This window comes from Nerophis ophidion, linkage group LG04 (genome assembly GCF_033978795.1).
Source record: "Nerophis ophidion isolate RoL-2023_Sa linkage group LG04, RoL_Noph_v1.0, whole genome shotgun sequence".
Taxonomy (NCBI): domain Eukaryota; kingdom Metazoa; phylum Chordata; class Actinopteri; order Syngnathiformes; family Syngnathidae; genus Nerophis; species Nerophis ophidion.
The window spans coordinates 9219488-9234487 of NC_084614.1; positions in this window are offsets into that span (position 1 = coordinate 9219488).

A 15000-nucleotide genomic window follows, 5' to 3' on the forward strand; every position below is an offset into this window, starting at 1 on the left:
AATGGACTTGGAGTTTTTTTTATGCCTTGAACCGGAAGTACAACCGTCCGCTCCAAGAAGTACAACCGTTGCTCCAAGCAACATCGTGGCGCAGTGGGAGAGTGGCCGTGCGCAACCCGAGGGTCCCTGGTTCAAATCCCACCTAGTACCAACCTCGTCACGTCCGTTGTGTCCTGATGGGTGCTGGTTGGCGCCTTGCATGGCAGCTCCCTCCATCAGTGTGTGAATGTATGTGTGAATGGGTAAATGTGGAAGTAATGTCAAAGCGCTTTGAGTACCTTGAAGGTAGAAAAGCGCTATACAAGTACAAACCATTTATTTATTATTTATCTATACGTTTTACAATATAACTAAAATGATTCTTACTTATTAAACCAGTGATCCCCAAACAATGGCGATGTGGAGGGGGGGCGTGGTCCGCAGGCCGGTGTGTAAGGACCGGCCTCGAAGCCAGCGGCAGGTGAGTAGATTGCCCAGCTGGGATTCTTTTTCCTAATCACCTGTCGCCCTGATTAGCAGCAGCCGGAACGAGACACGTTGTTGGGAGTTGTAGAGGGTGAGGTAGAGACACGCCGGACTGAAAAGTCCGCAAAAGATATACTGCTGAAAAGCAAACGGTACTTGTGCAAGTCAATAAAAGACTGGCCCATGAAAGATCTATCGGACTCAGGAGAACCCTCACGACAGAGAGACTTTCACAGAGGACTACTACGGTCCCAAGTTAAGGAAAAAACAAAATGGTATTATTTAAATTTTCTATTTATTTTTTTATATATCCTTTCTAATCCATTTTCTACCGCTTGTTACGCTCTGGGTCTCCTGTCTGCTCAGGCAAATCATATTGTCTAAAAAATGCATTTCCCCATCAATAATGTGAGAAATGCACGCTCTTTTAGTCAATTAGTGTGCGAGAAAAAATAAATAAATATATATATATATATATATATATATATATATATATATACACACACACAAATACAAATATGCACGAAAACACTCCTACGGACATCACACATGAGATGATTTGTTAAGTATGAATTGTTTTAGTTGTATTGTTAAATTTACAAACGTTGCTTGGAGTGACGAATGAAGAATCCCTAAGAGAAGAAACGCAACGTACGGCTAGAAGACTGAACGGCAATCCTACTTACGGTCGAAAGCACTGAATGGAATAACACACACAGTAACACATCTTAACGTTTTTTTAGGGACCAAATGTCACTTTGGGACAGAGGACTCTATTGTATTTCTAAGGTTTTATTATTATTATACCGCCGCCTATTTGAGCTGTAATTTGACCCCCTTAACATGCTTCAAAACTCACCAAATTTTACACACAAATCAGGACTGGTGAAAATTGCCATCCAAAAAATAATAAATAAATCAATGAATCTAAATTGCGCTCTAGCGCCCCCTAGGAGGAAACACAGACAAAACTGTTTGTAACTTCCGTTAGGAATTTGGTAGAGAAACAAGTGAAACAAAAACATCCTTCAGCAAAAATCAACAGGAAGTTGGCAAACAACCCTTCAAAACAAAAGTTTCCTAAAAAATATAATTTTTGCCTCTTTGAGCTATAAATTGACCCCCTTAAAATGTTTCAAAACTCAACAAACTGGACACACACATCAGGACTGGCGAAAATTGCGATCTAATAAATAACCAAACCCCAAAACTTAAAATTGTGCTCTAGCGCCCCCTAGGAATAAAACACAGACAGAACTGCTCCTAGGAAGAAAACACGGACAAAACTGCTTGTAATTTCCGGTAGGAATGTCATAGAGACATGAAACAAAAACCTCTATGTAGGTCTCACTTAGACCTACATTTAGTTAATTGACATCCTTCAAAATTCAACAGGAAGTTGGCAATTACCCCTTCAAAACAAAAGTTTTGTAAAAACCCGTCACCTTTTTTCAAACATTATCTCCTCTGAGCGGGTTTGTTGTGTCGGCTTCAAACTCGCACAGGAGAGGGATTGAACCCTTCTGATTAAAAGTTGCGCAAAGAGTTTTTCCTAACTGCTTCGGTTTTGATTTTACGAGCCTTCAAAGAACCGCTGCGCTGATGCTGCTGCCGTCTCAAGATGGCCGCTTAAAAGCAGGAAGCACCAGCGTGACCACACAATGCAGAGACGGTAGGTACTGTGCAGGTAAAGATATGTTGACTGGGTGAAAGAAGGAGGCACCAGTTTGACTGCATGATACAGAGAAGGTAGGTAATGTGCAGGTAAAGATATGTTGTCTGGGTGATGGCAGGAAGCACCAGCGTGTATGGGTGAAAGAAAGAAGCACCAGTGTGACCCCAGGATGCAGGGAAGGTAGGTAATGTGCAGGTAAAGATATGTTGTCTGGGTGATGGCAGGAAGCACCAGCATGTATGGGTGACAGAAAGAAGCACCAGTGTGACCCCAGGATGCAGGGAAGGTAGGTAATGTGCAGGTAAAGATATGTTGTCTGGGTGATGGCAGGAAGCACCAGCGTGTATGGGTGACAGAAAGAAGCACCAGTGTGACCCCAGGATGCAGGGAAGGTAGGTAATGTGCAGGTAAAGATATGTTGTCTGGGTGATGGCAGGAAGCACCAGCATGTATGGGTGACAGAAAGAAGCACCAGTGTGACCCCAGGATGCAGGGAAGGTAGGTAATGTGCAGGTAAAGATACGTTGAATGGGTAAAGGCAGAAAACACCAGCAAAAGTCGGTCCCGTCCATCGCTGCTTGCAGCTTCAATTGTTGTTGTTTTTTGAACTATTGCACGATGGCCGTCAGCGAAGAAAAATCCATAAAATTAGCCGCACGGTTCAAAGCGTAGGGAAAAAAAAAATAAAACAGCCCGTAGTTCACGATAGCACCTAATGTCATGTTCAAAGTGTACCAACCTTCATTAAAACATGGACTTCATTTCCAGGCAGGAACCAATTATTCGTGTTTACATTGTTTCTTACGGCGATGTTCTCTTATCACGACGCCAACGTTCCTGTTCAGGATTTAACGGTGCAATCGGCCGGGACTACGGCGACGTTTTGAACTGGCGGGTGCTTGAAAATGCATTAACCTACAAAAGCGGAAAGGTTTCGTGTAAAGGCGGCGGACGTCGCTGAAAGGCCCCCCCCCCCCCCCCACCTTACACCCCCCCCTGTTCAGGAGCGTCTCCCCTTCATCCTAATGCAGCTTTTAGATGATGCTAATAGATCAGACAAGGTAATGGACCTTTGTCACAGCTTGCTGAGTACGGCCTGAGGGCCACGTGCACGCCGCACGCGCATTCGCCACTAATTGCTAACGATTAGCCCTCTTCGCCCCGAAACGTGTAAATGGGAACAATAAATACGGCTCTTTAAATTCCCTTTTTTTTTTTTTTACAAGCCGGCCGAGACAATCTCGACTGATCGTTAGCAAACAGCGCGATTTGTCGTTATTACTCTGCCGCGCGTGGAAAAGCCGATAAATTAAAGCCCGGCGAGTGTGTGCTCGTCGTCAGGGTTGAACGTCGTCAGCAAACAGGGTCTGAATGGACAAACAGCAGCAGTAAATGTTCTTTTATATTTGATACTTTGTTCACATTCAGCATGAGATTGCAACTACAAACCCAAACAGCAGTGAAGTTGTCACCTTGTGTGAACGGTAAATACAAAGAGAATACATTGATTCGCAAATCCTTTTTAAAGGCCTACTGAAATGAGATTTTCTTATTTAAAAGGGGATAGCAGGTCCATTCTATGTGTCATACTTGATCATTTCGCGATATTTTCGCTGAAAGGATTTAGTAGAGAACATCCACGATAAAGATCGCAACTTTTGGTCGCTAATAAAGAAGCCTTGCCTGTACCGGAAGTAGGAGACGATGTGCGCGTGACGTCACGGGTTGTGGAGCTCCTCACATCTGAACATTGTGTACAATCATGGCCACCAGCAGCGAGAGCGATTCGGACCGAGAAAGCGACAATTTCCCCATTAACTTGAGCGAGGATGAAAGATTTGTGGATGAGGAAAGTTAGAGTGAAACACAAAAAAAAAAAGAAATAAAGGCGACGGCTCCAGGCGGCGGCAGTGGGAGCGTTTCAGATGTTATTAGACACATTTACTAGGATAATTCTGGAAAATCTCTTATCTGCTTATTGTGTTAATAGTGTTTTAGTGAGATTGTAAAGTCATACCTGAAAGTCGGATGGCTGCGGTGAACGCCAGTGTCTCTGAGAGAAGCCGAGGAGCCAAGATCACAGCTGCCTTTTTGAGCTCCAGGAGGAGGTTGCATAATCCACCGAAGTCTGCGGTAAGATCGTGGCCACCAGCAGCGAGAGCGATTCGGACCGAGAAAGCGACAATTTCCCCATTAATTTGAGCGAGGATAATAGGTTCGTGGATGAGGAAAGTGAGAGTGAGGGACGAGAAAAAGAAAAAAAAAAGACTATACAGTGGAACCGATTCAGATGTTATTAGACAAATTTACCAGGATAATTCTGGAAAATCCCTTATCTGCTTATTGTGTTACTAGTTTTTTTAGTACGATTATATGGTTGTTTCTGCTCCTCTTTTCCGCTCGCTCGTCGTCTTTCTTGGGCGCAGCAGCAAGAGCGATTCGGACCGAGGAAGCGACGATTTCCACATTAATTTGAGCGTGGATGAAAGATTTGTGGATGAGGAAAGTTAGAGTGAAGCACTAAAAGAAGAAAAAAAGGAAAGAAAAATAAAAGGCGAGGGCAGTGAGAGCGATTCAGATGTAATTAGACACATTTACGAGGATAATTCTGGAAAATCCCTTATCTGCTTATTGTGTTACTAGTTTTTTTAGTGAGATTATATGGTCGTTTCTGCTCCTCTTTTCCGCACGCTCGTCGTCTGTCTTGGGCGCAGCAGCAAGAGCGATTCGGACCGAGGAAGCGACGATTTCCACATTAATTTGAGCGTGGATGAAATATTTGTGGATGAGGAAAGTTAGAGTGAAGCACTTGGAGAAGAAAAAAAGTAAAAAAAAAAAAAAGGCGAGGGCAGTGAGAGCGATTCAGATGTAATTAGACACATTTACGAGGATAATTCTGGAAAATCCCTTATCTGCTTATTGTGTTAATAGTGTTTTAGTGAGATTGTAAAGTCATACCTGAAAGTCGGATGGCTGCGGTGAACGCCTGTGTCTCTGAGAGAAGCCGAGGAGCCAAGATCACAGCTGCCTTTTTGAGCTCCAGGAGGAGGTTGCATAATCCACCGAAGTCTGCGGTAAAATCATGGCCACCAGCACCGAGAGCAATTCGGACCGAGAAAGCGACAATTTCCCCATTAATTTGAACGAGGATAATAGGTTTGTGGATGAGGAAAGTGAGAGTGAGGGACTAGAAAAAGAAAAAAAAAAGACTATACAGTGGAAGCGATTCAGATGTTATTAGACAAATTTACCAGGATAATTCTGGAAAATCCCTTATCTGCTTATTGTGTTACTAGTTTTTTTAGTACGATTATATGGTTGTTTCTGCTCCTCTTTTCCGCTCGCTCGTCGTCTTTCTTGGGCGCAGCAGCAAGAGCGATTCGGACCGAGGAAGCGACGATTTCCACATTAATTTGAGCGTGGATGAAAGATTTGTGGATGAGGAAAGTTAGAGTGAAGCACTAGAAGAAGAAAAAAAGGAAAGAAAAATAAAAGGCGAGGGCAGTGAGAGCGATTCAGATGTAATTAGACACATTTACGAGGATAATTCTGGAAAATCCCTTATCTGCTTATTGTGTTAATAGTGTTTTAGTGAGATTGTAAAGTCATACCTGAAAGTCGGATGGCTGCGGTGAACGCCTGTGTCTCTGAGAGAAGCCGAGGAGCCAAGATCACAGCTGCCTTTTTGAGCTCCAGGAGGAGGTTGCATAATCCACCGAAGTCTGCGGTAAAATCATGGCCACCAGCACCGAGAGCAATTCGGACCGAGAAAGCGACAATTTCCCCATTAATTTGAACGAGGATAATAGGTTTGTGGATGAGGAAAGTGAGAGTGAGGGACTAGAAAAAGGAAAAAAAAAGACTATACAGTGGAAGCGATTCAGATGTTATTAGACAAATTTACGAGGATAATTCTGGAAAATCCCTTATCTGCTTATTGTGTTGCTAGTTTTTTTAGTGAGATTATATGGTCGTTTCTGCTCCTCTTTTCCGCTCGCTCGTCGTCCGTCTTGGGCGCAGCAGCAAGAGCGATTCGGACCGAGGAAGCGACGATTTCCACATTAATTTGAGCGTGGATGAAAGATTTGTGGATGAGGAAAGTTAGAGTGAAGCACTAGAAGAAGAAAAAAAGTAAAGAAAAATAAAAGGCGAGGGCAGTGAGAGCGATTCAGATGTAATTAGACACATTTACGAGGATAATCCTGGAAAATCCCTTATCTGCTTATTGTGTTAATAGTGTTTTACTGAGATTATAAAGTCATACCTGAAAGTCGGAGGACTGCGGTGACCGGCAGTGTCTCTGAGAGAAGCCAAAATCACAGCTGCGTTTTTGACAGCTGCTACAGGAGGACGCTAACTCCGCACAAGTCTCCGGTAAGAGCCGACTTAATATTACAATTTTCTCATCCAAAAAATTGCCTGTTGACATGTGGTCGAGAAACATGTTCACTAAAGCTTCACAACAAACTAAGAAACACCGGCTGTGTTTCGGTTGCTAAAGACAGCTGCAATCCACCGCTTTCCACCAACAGAATTCTTCTTTGACGTCTCCATTATTAATTTAACAAATTGCAAAAGATTCAGCAACAGCCTCATATTATAGCCTTCACACATTTTCAATGGGAGACAGGTGTGGACTCCAGGCAGGCCAGTCTAGTACCCGTTCTCTTTTACTATGAAGCCACGCTGTTGTAACACCTGGCTTGGCATCGTCTTGCTGAAATAAGCAGGGGCGTCCGTGATAACGTTGCTTGGGTGGCAACATATGTTGCTCCAAAAGCTGTATGTACCTTTCAGCATTAATGGTGCCTTCACAGATGTGTAAGTTACCCATGCCTTGGGCACTATTACACCCCCATACCATCACACATGCAGCCTTTTACACTTTGCGCCAAGATGGTTCTTTTCCTCTTTGTGTACATGACGTCCACAGTTTCCAAAAACAATTTGAAATGTGGACTCGTCAGACCACAGAACACTTTTCCCCTTTGCATCAGTCCGTCTTGAGATGAGCTCGGGACCAACAAAGCCAAGGGCGTTTCTGGGTGTTGTTGATAAATGTCTTTGTCTTTGCATAGTAGAGTTTTAACTTGCACTTACAGCTGTAGCGACCAACTGTAGTTACTGAAAGTGGTTTTCTGAAGTGTTCCTGAGCCCATGCGGTGATATCCTTTACGCACTGATGTCGCTTTTTGATGCAGGACTGCCTGAGGTCCGTAATATCCAGTGATTTCTTCGGATTCTCTGAACCTTCTGATGACATTGCAGACCGTAGATGGTGAAATCCCTAAAATTCTGTCACGGCCAGGGCACATTCGAATCCGTCCTCATCTGTGCCACATGACGAGCGCACCGCGGGCCACGCCCACATGCGCTCTCTCAGCTGACAGCGCGCTCGGACACGCCCCTGCTCGCGCTGAGAGCAGCACGCCCACGCAGCTACAAGCCTGCACCCCGTTGCCTTACACACCTGGAATTGATGAGGGCGAGCTGCTTAAAAGACCAGTGGACCCAGGGATCCTCGCAAGAACTCAGTTCTCAATTCGGATACTGTAAAACTTATGCTCTCTCTCTCTCTGCACTTTTACCCTGTGTCTGACATCCGTGTTTGTTCTTCCGTGTTGCCGCAGTGTTTCCGTTCCATTGCCCTGAATTTGGACTGCCTCCCCTCGTTCCTCGACTCCCTGCTGGCCCCTGGACACTGACGCCTCTCTCCCGCCCCTGACCCTGCCTGCTTCCTCGTTCCTTCGCTCTCGTCAACACTTTGGTAACACACACTTCAGTTCAAATCTACACATAGTCTTGCACCATACACTCTTCAGTTTTTGTCACACTTCATTTATTTGTTAGTATTGTTTAGTATTCTTATCATATATATATTTACCATATATATAATAAATTATTGTACCTGGTGTCCGTTTGCCGTCACTCCTGTTAGTTAAACCATAACAAATTATTTGCAATAGCTGGTTGAGAAATGTTCTTAAACAATTTGCTCAGGCATTTGTTGACAAAGTGGCGACCCCAAAAGTGAGGTTTTGAAAAAGACTGTAATGTATCGGGCAATCACTTACTGGAATAGACTTCCACAATATCTGCTATCAATCACCAGCATAGTGGGCTTTAAGAATAAACTAAAAGGAGAAGTATTGCGTAAAGAGATTATTTTAGATTGGACCTAATGTCATGACTGTTTTTATTGACGATTGAGTATTTTATTGATTATGGGATAAGCAGCAGAAAATGGATGGGTGATACTTTTTCGTCACTTATTGTTTGTCTTTGGTACACTAATGTGTATATTTTAGGCCATTGGTTCTTTGTTTTATTTTTGCAAAAATGTATACAGTATATCTATTTTTATATTGCTATTTTCATCTTTGGTATGAAAATTATTATGTAACAACATTTATTAGTATTTTTTGGTTCTTTGTTGTTGCTATTTTTGTATGATGACAATTTATTATTGGATCATGTTGTACTGCATTTTAATCGTTTGTTCTGTGGTTGTGTGATGTTTTTTGCCTGGACCCCAGGAAGAATAGTCTCCACTGCGGTGTAGACTAATGGGGATCCTTAATAAACTAAACTAAACTCGCCCCGTCCTTGTTTGTCAACGACTGAGCATTTTATGGAAGCCGCTTTTATACCCGATACCTGTTCCCAAATTAGCCTGTTCACCTGTGGGATGTTCCAAATCAATCAATCAATCAATGTTTATTTATATAGCCCCAAATCACAAATGTCTCAAAGGACTGCACAAATCATTACGACTACAACATCTTCGGAAGAACCCACAAAAGGGCAAGGAAAACTCACACCCAGTGGGCAGAGAGAATTCACATCCAGTGAGACGCCAGTGACAATGCTGACTATGAGAAACCTTGGAGAGGACCTCAGATGTGGGCAACCCCCCCTCTCTAGGGGACCGAAAGCAATGGATGTCGAGCGGGTCTAACATGATACTGTGAAAGTTCAATCCATAGTGGCTCCAACACAGCCGCGAGAGTTCAGTTCAAGCGGATCCAAGACAGCAGCGAGAGTCCCGTCCACAGGAAACCATCTCAAGCGGATCAGCAGCGTAGAGATGTCCCCAACCGATACAGGCGAGCGGTCCATCCTGGGTCCCGACGAGCGGTCCATCCTGGGTCTCGACTCTGGACAGCCAGTACTTCATCCATGGTCATAAGTGTTTGATGAGCATTCTTGGACTTCCTCAGTCTTTTTTGCCACTTGTGCCAGCTTTTTTGAAACATGTTGCAGTCATCAAATTCCAAGTGAGGTATTATTTGCAAAAAAATAACAACGTTTCTCAGTGTGAACATGAAATATCTTGTCTTTGCAGTCTATTCAATTGAATATAAGTTGAAAAGGATTAGCAAACTTCACTACTTTCGGGGTTTGTATTTACTTTGCATGCAGGCTTTCAGCCCCTGGTTAAATATTTTTAGCCCAACGCGGCCCCCCCCGGTTAAAAATGTTCGGGCACACCTGTAAATGGTAAACACCTGCAGAAACGTCGGGACTACTTTTGTAAGGTTGGCGCGACTTTTTGGGCTGAAAAAGGCGCAACATCGGCATCCGGTGGGACAAAATGGGCGACGAGCACTCCGGTGGGAGGTTTCAAACAAATACCGATCAGACCCCGGTGTAAATGGCAATTAAAGGACACTAAGTGCTGCGGGCGCTGTCCTCGCGTTTCACACTTTTGATGGCGGCAGAGTGGCGCCCATTTGTCAAATTGAGGCCAGGTGCCCCCCCCCCCCCCCTTCCCCATATAAATCAATTAAGAGTAATGGAAATGGCGATTGGGGTGATTAGTGCGGTGGCCCCGGCGCCGTGTTTACACCATTGAAAGGTGCGTTCGGTGACAAACTGCTAGGACGCCGCCGTGAAATTAGCGCCATTCGTTTCACTCCAGCGACCTTTCCCCGACACCTGCGGGTGGGGGTGGGGGTGGGGGGGGGTGGTGATGACCAAGAAGAACGCGGAGTTGGAATATAATTACAATACTTTATGTACATATTTATATAATATTTACATATTTATATATTATGTAACTACAAGCGCCATTCACAGACAGAGTCCCATTGCTTTTATGAGTGGCCGAGCGAGTCAAAAGCCCCCCCCCCAAAAAATATATATATGTATATAAAGATGTATTTTTTTATTGCTTTTTTTTTTTAATGTTTTTTTTATTTTATTTGTGGCGGCCGCCACAAATAAACGAATGTGTGGGAAACCCTGGTCTCTGCACATGGCCGTGGTGTGTTCAAGGACACCCGATTCATTTAACCTCTTAAAACCCAAGCTGTTTGTTTACATCATGGGTGTCAAACTCTGGCCCACCGTGTAATTAAATTTGGCCCGTGAGGCAATATCAAATTAACATTAGAGCTGGCCCGCCGGTATTATAACACCGCATTCACCGCTAATACTCATTATCCATGCGTTTGTTACGTCTCGTCTCGATTACTGTAACCTATTATTTTCGGGTCTCCCCATGTCTAGCATTAAAAGATTACAGTTGGTACAAAATGCGGCTGCTAGACTTTTGACAAGAACAAGAAAGTTTGATCATATTACGCCTGTACTGTATATACCTTTATATACATATATACATACATATATACCTATACTGTATATACCTTTATATACATATATACATACATATATACCTATACTGGCTCACCTGCACTGGCTTCCTGTGCACTTAAGATGTGACTTTAAGGTTTTACTAATTACGTATAAAATACTACACGGTCTAGCCCCATCCTATCTTGCCGATTGTATTGTACCATATGTCCCGGCAAGAAATCTGCGTTCAAAAGACTCCGGCTTATTAGTGATTCCTAGAGCCCAAAAAAAGTCTGCGGGCTATAGAGCGTTTTCCGTTCGGGCTCCAGTACTCTGGAATGCCCTCCCGGTAACAGTTCGAGATGCCACCTCAGTAGAAGCATTTAAGTCTGACCTTAAAACTCATCTGTATACTCTAGCCTTTAAATAGACCTCCTTTTTAGACCAGTTGATCTGCCGCTTCTTTTCTTTCTCCTATGGTCCGGTCCGATGACCATGGATGAAGTACTGACTGTCCAGAGTCGAGACCCAGGATGGACCGCTCGTCGGGACCCAGGATGGACCGCTCGCCTGTGTATGGGTTGGGGACATCTCTACGCTGCTGATCCGCCTCCGCTTGAGATGGTCTCCTGTGGACGGGACTCTCGCTGCTGTCTTGGATCCGCTTTGAACTGAACTCTCGCGGCTGTGTTGGAGCCACTATGGATTGAACTTTCACAGTATCATGTTAGACCCGCGCGACATCCATGGCTTTCGGTCCCCTAGAGGGGGGTGAGGGGGGGGGGGGGGGTTGCCCACATCTGAGGTCCTCTCCAAAGTTTCTCATAGTCAGCATTGTCACTGGCGTCCCACTGGATGTGAATTCTCCCTGCCCACTGGGTGTGAGTTTTCCTTGCCCTTTTGTGGGTTCTTCCGAGGATGTTGTAGTCGTAATGATTTGTGCAGTCCTTTCAGACATTTGTGATTTGGGGCTATATAAATAAACATTGATTGATTGATATTTACCAACCCTCCCGATTTTCCCGGTAGACTCCTGAATTTCAGTGCCCTTGCCAAAAATCAACCATTCTCCCGAATTTCTCTCGATTTCCACCCAAACAACATCATTGGGGACGTGCCTTAAAGGCACTTCATTCAACGTCCTCTACAACCTGTCGTCCCTTCCGCTTTTTCTCCAGTCACATACTATATGCTGACTTTACACACAAACAAGTGAATGCAAAGCATACTTGGTCAACCGCCATACAGGTCACACTGAGGCTGGCCGTATGAACAACTTTAACACTGTTACAAACACTGTGAACCCACACCAAACAAGAATGACAACCACATTTAGGGAGAACATCCGCACCGTAACCCAACATAAACACAACAGCACAAATACCCAGAACCCCTTGCAGCATAACTCTTCCGGGATGCTACAATATTTGAAAATCGATTTTGCATGTCACTATAAAGTCATACAAGCCTTGCTCGTTCAATATTCAATGCAAAACTTGTTTGGGTCCCTTATTTTAATTTTCCTGAAGGAACTCTCCTGAAGGGATCAATAAAGTACTATCTATCTATTAAAAGGTTAATTTGTTCAACTTTGGCCCGCGGCTTTGTCCAGTTTAAAATTTTGGCCCACTCTGTATTTGAGTTTGAAACCCCTGGTTTACATGCTTTTTTTTTCTTTGCTATTTGGGTTTATTGAACCCTAATTATAATAAAAACTAAGAATCATCTTTTGATATGATATACTTAGTCCATAAGTAAACTTACTTCATGTTTAGTGACATGCTAATTCTTATTTTTACACTTCCATTGTAAGTTACACTCTTTTGACACCACCAGATGGCAGTATAAGTGTCCACATAAGTGGCCATAAGACCCCAATTCAGTAAAGTACACCATTTTGTAAAGAAGAGCTAAATAGTGCTGTCCACGCATGTGGCCACTAGGCCTTTGGAGGTAAAGTAGGAAACCGAGGCATTACCGGATTTCACAAGGGGGTACTTTACTCTTCACTAATAATAATAATATCACTACATGACAAAGTAGCGTTTTCCTCATGAAAGCGCCACACTAAAATTAACTTGGTATCAACTTGAACAGGGGTCGGCAACCCGCGGCTCTATGATCGCTCTGATGTGGCTCAGCTGCATACTTGCCGACCCCCTCTATTTTTCCGTAAAGTTTCAGGGATACAGTGCCTTTCCCAAAACTCTTACGGGGTATTCATTCTCCGATATTCCCCGGTCAAAATTGAGAGCGCGCTTGTACGCCATGCTATCCGTGTGCCGGTCGGTTACATGTACCTTGCGGCTTCTGCAGATACACGTAAGCGACTGCAAGGCATATTTGTTCAACAGCCATACAGGTTACACTGAGGGTTGTCATATAAACAACTTTAAAACTCTTACTAATATGCGCCACACTGTGAAACCACACCAAACAAGAATGACAAACACATTTCGGGGAAAAACATCCGCACTATAACACAACAGAACAAATACCCAGAATCCCATGTATCCCTAACCATTCTGGGCTACATTCCCGCTACCACCAAACCCTGACACCCCCAACCCCGCCCTTTTTTTGGATTTTTTCCCGTTTACACTATATGTTTTTTCATTTACTCTACATGTTTTATTCGTTTACAGGTTATTGTTTTTTTTTAATGTATTTATTATTTATTAATTCGGGCAGTCGGCCTGAATTGACCAGGGACAATTTGACCTGTGACCTTTTAGTCGAATCACTATTCCCCTGACGTGATGATGCTTCTTATCGCCAGCAGTGGAGAGGCACTTGCTAAAATGCACATTGTTTGAGTCCCCACTCTGGACAAAATGATAGGAAGAAGACTGTTCCAGGGATCGATATTTACAATGGACTCCTTCCAGTGAGCGAGGGGCTCGTGTTGCCCACCTCCCAAATAAGACGATCGTATCTCCGCCGCCTCGGAATGAGATTCCCTTTCCCTTTTTTTGTCCCGGCTCACAAGTCTTCCCACTGACGGCAGCGAGTGTTTATCTGGTCCTGGTCCAGCGGCAACAAAGGCGGGGCCGTCGGTCCAGAGGGGGGCGACCTCTTCGGCCTGGCGTCGGTCCGACACTGCACGTGTCACATGATCACCCACGTTCTAGCGCTTGCTTTCCTCGGGAATGTACAAAGTGTGACGATGGGGCTGCCACATCATTTTTAAAATGTCCTCCTTTTTATTGTGTTTTTATTCACAGTTTTAATATCCATTGATGCATTTTAATTGTAATTAAAGCTGCAAGCAGCGATGGACGGGACCGACTTTTGCAGGTGTTTCCTGCCTTTACCCATTCAACTTATCTTTATCTGCACATTACCTACCTTCCCTGCATCCTGGGGTCACACTGGTGCTTCTTTCCGTCACCCATACATGCTGGTGCTTCCTGCCATCACCCAGAAAACATATCTTTACCCGCACATTACCTACCTTCTCTGTATCCTGGAGTCAAACTGGTGCCTCCTTCTTTCACCCAGTCAACATATCTTTACCCGCACATTACCTACCTTCTCTGCATTGTGTGGTCACGCTGGTGCTTCCTGCTTTTAAGCGGCCATCTTGAGACGGCAGCAGCGCAGCAGCATCAGCGCAGCGGTTCTTTGAAGGCTGGTAAAATCCAAACCGGAGCAGTTAGAAAAACTCTTTGCGCAACTTTTAATCAGAAGGTTTCGATCTCTTTCCGGTGCGAGTTTGAAGCCGACACAACAAACGCGCTCAGAGGGGATAATGTTTGAAAAAAGGTGACAGGTTTTTACAAAACGTTTGTTTTGAAGGGGTAATTGCCAACTTCCTGTTGATTTTTGCTGAGGGATGTCAATGAATTAAATGTAGGTCTAAGTGAGACCTACATAGATTTTTTGTTTCATGTCTCTATGACATTCCTATTGGAAGTTACAAGCAGTTTTGTCTGTTTTCTTCCCAAGAGCAGTTTTGTCAGTGTTTTATTACTAGGGGGCGCTAGAGCGCAATTTTGAGTTCTGTTTTTTTTTTTTTTTATTAAATCGCAATTTTCACCAGTCCTGATGTGTGTGTCGAGTTTGGTGAGTTTTGAAGCATTTTAAGGGCGTCAAATTACAGCTCAAAGAGGCAAAAATGACATTTTTTAGGAAACTTTTGTTTTGAAGGGGTTTTTGACAACTTCCTGTTGATTTTTGCTGAGGGATGTCAATGAATTAAATGTAGGTCTAAGTGAGACCTACATAGATTTTTTGTTTCATGTCTCTATGACATTCCTACTGGAAGTTACAAGTAGTTTTTT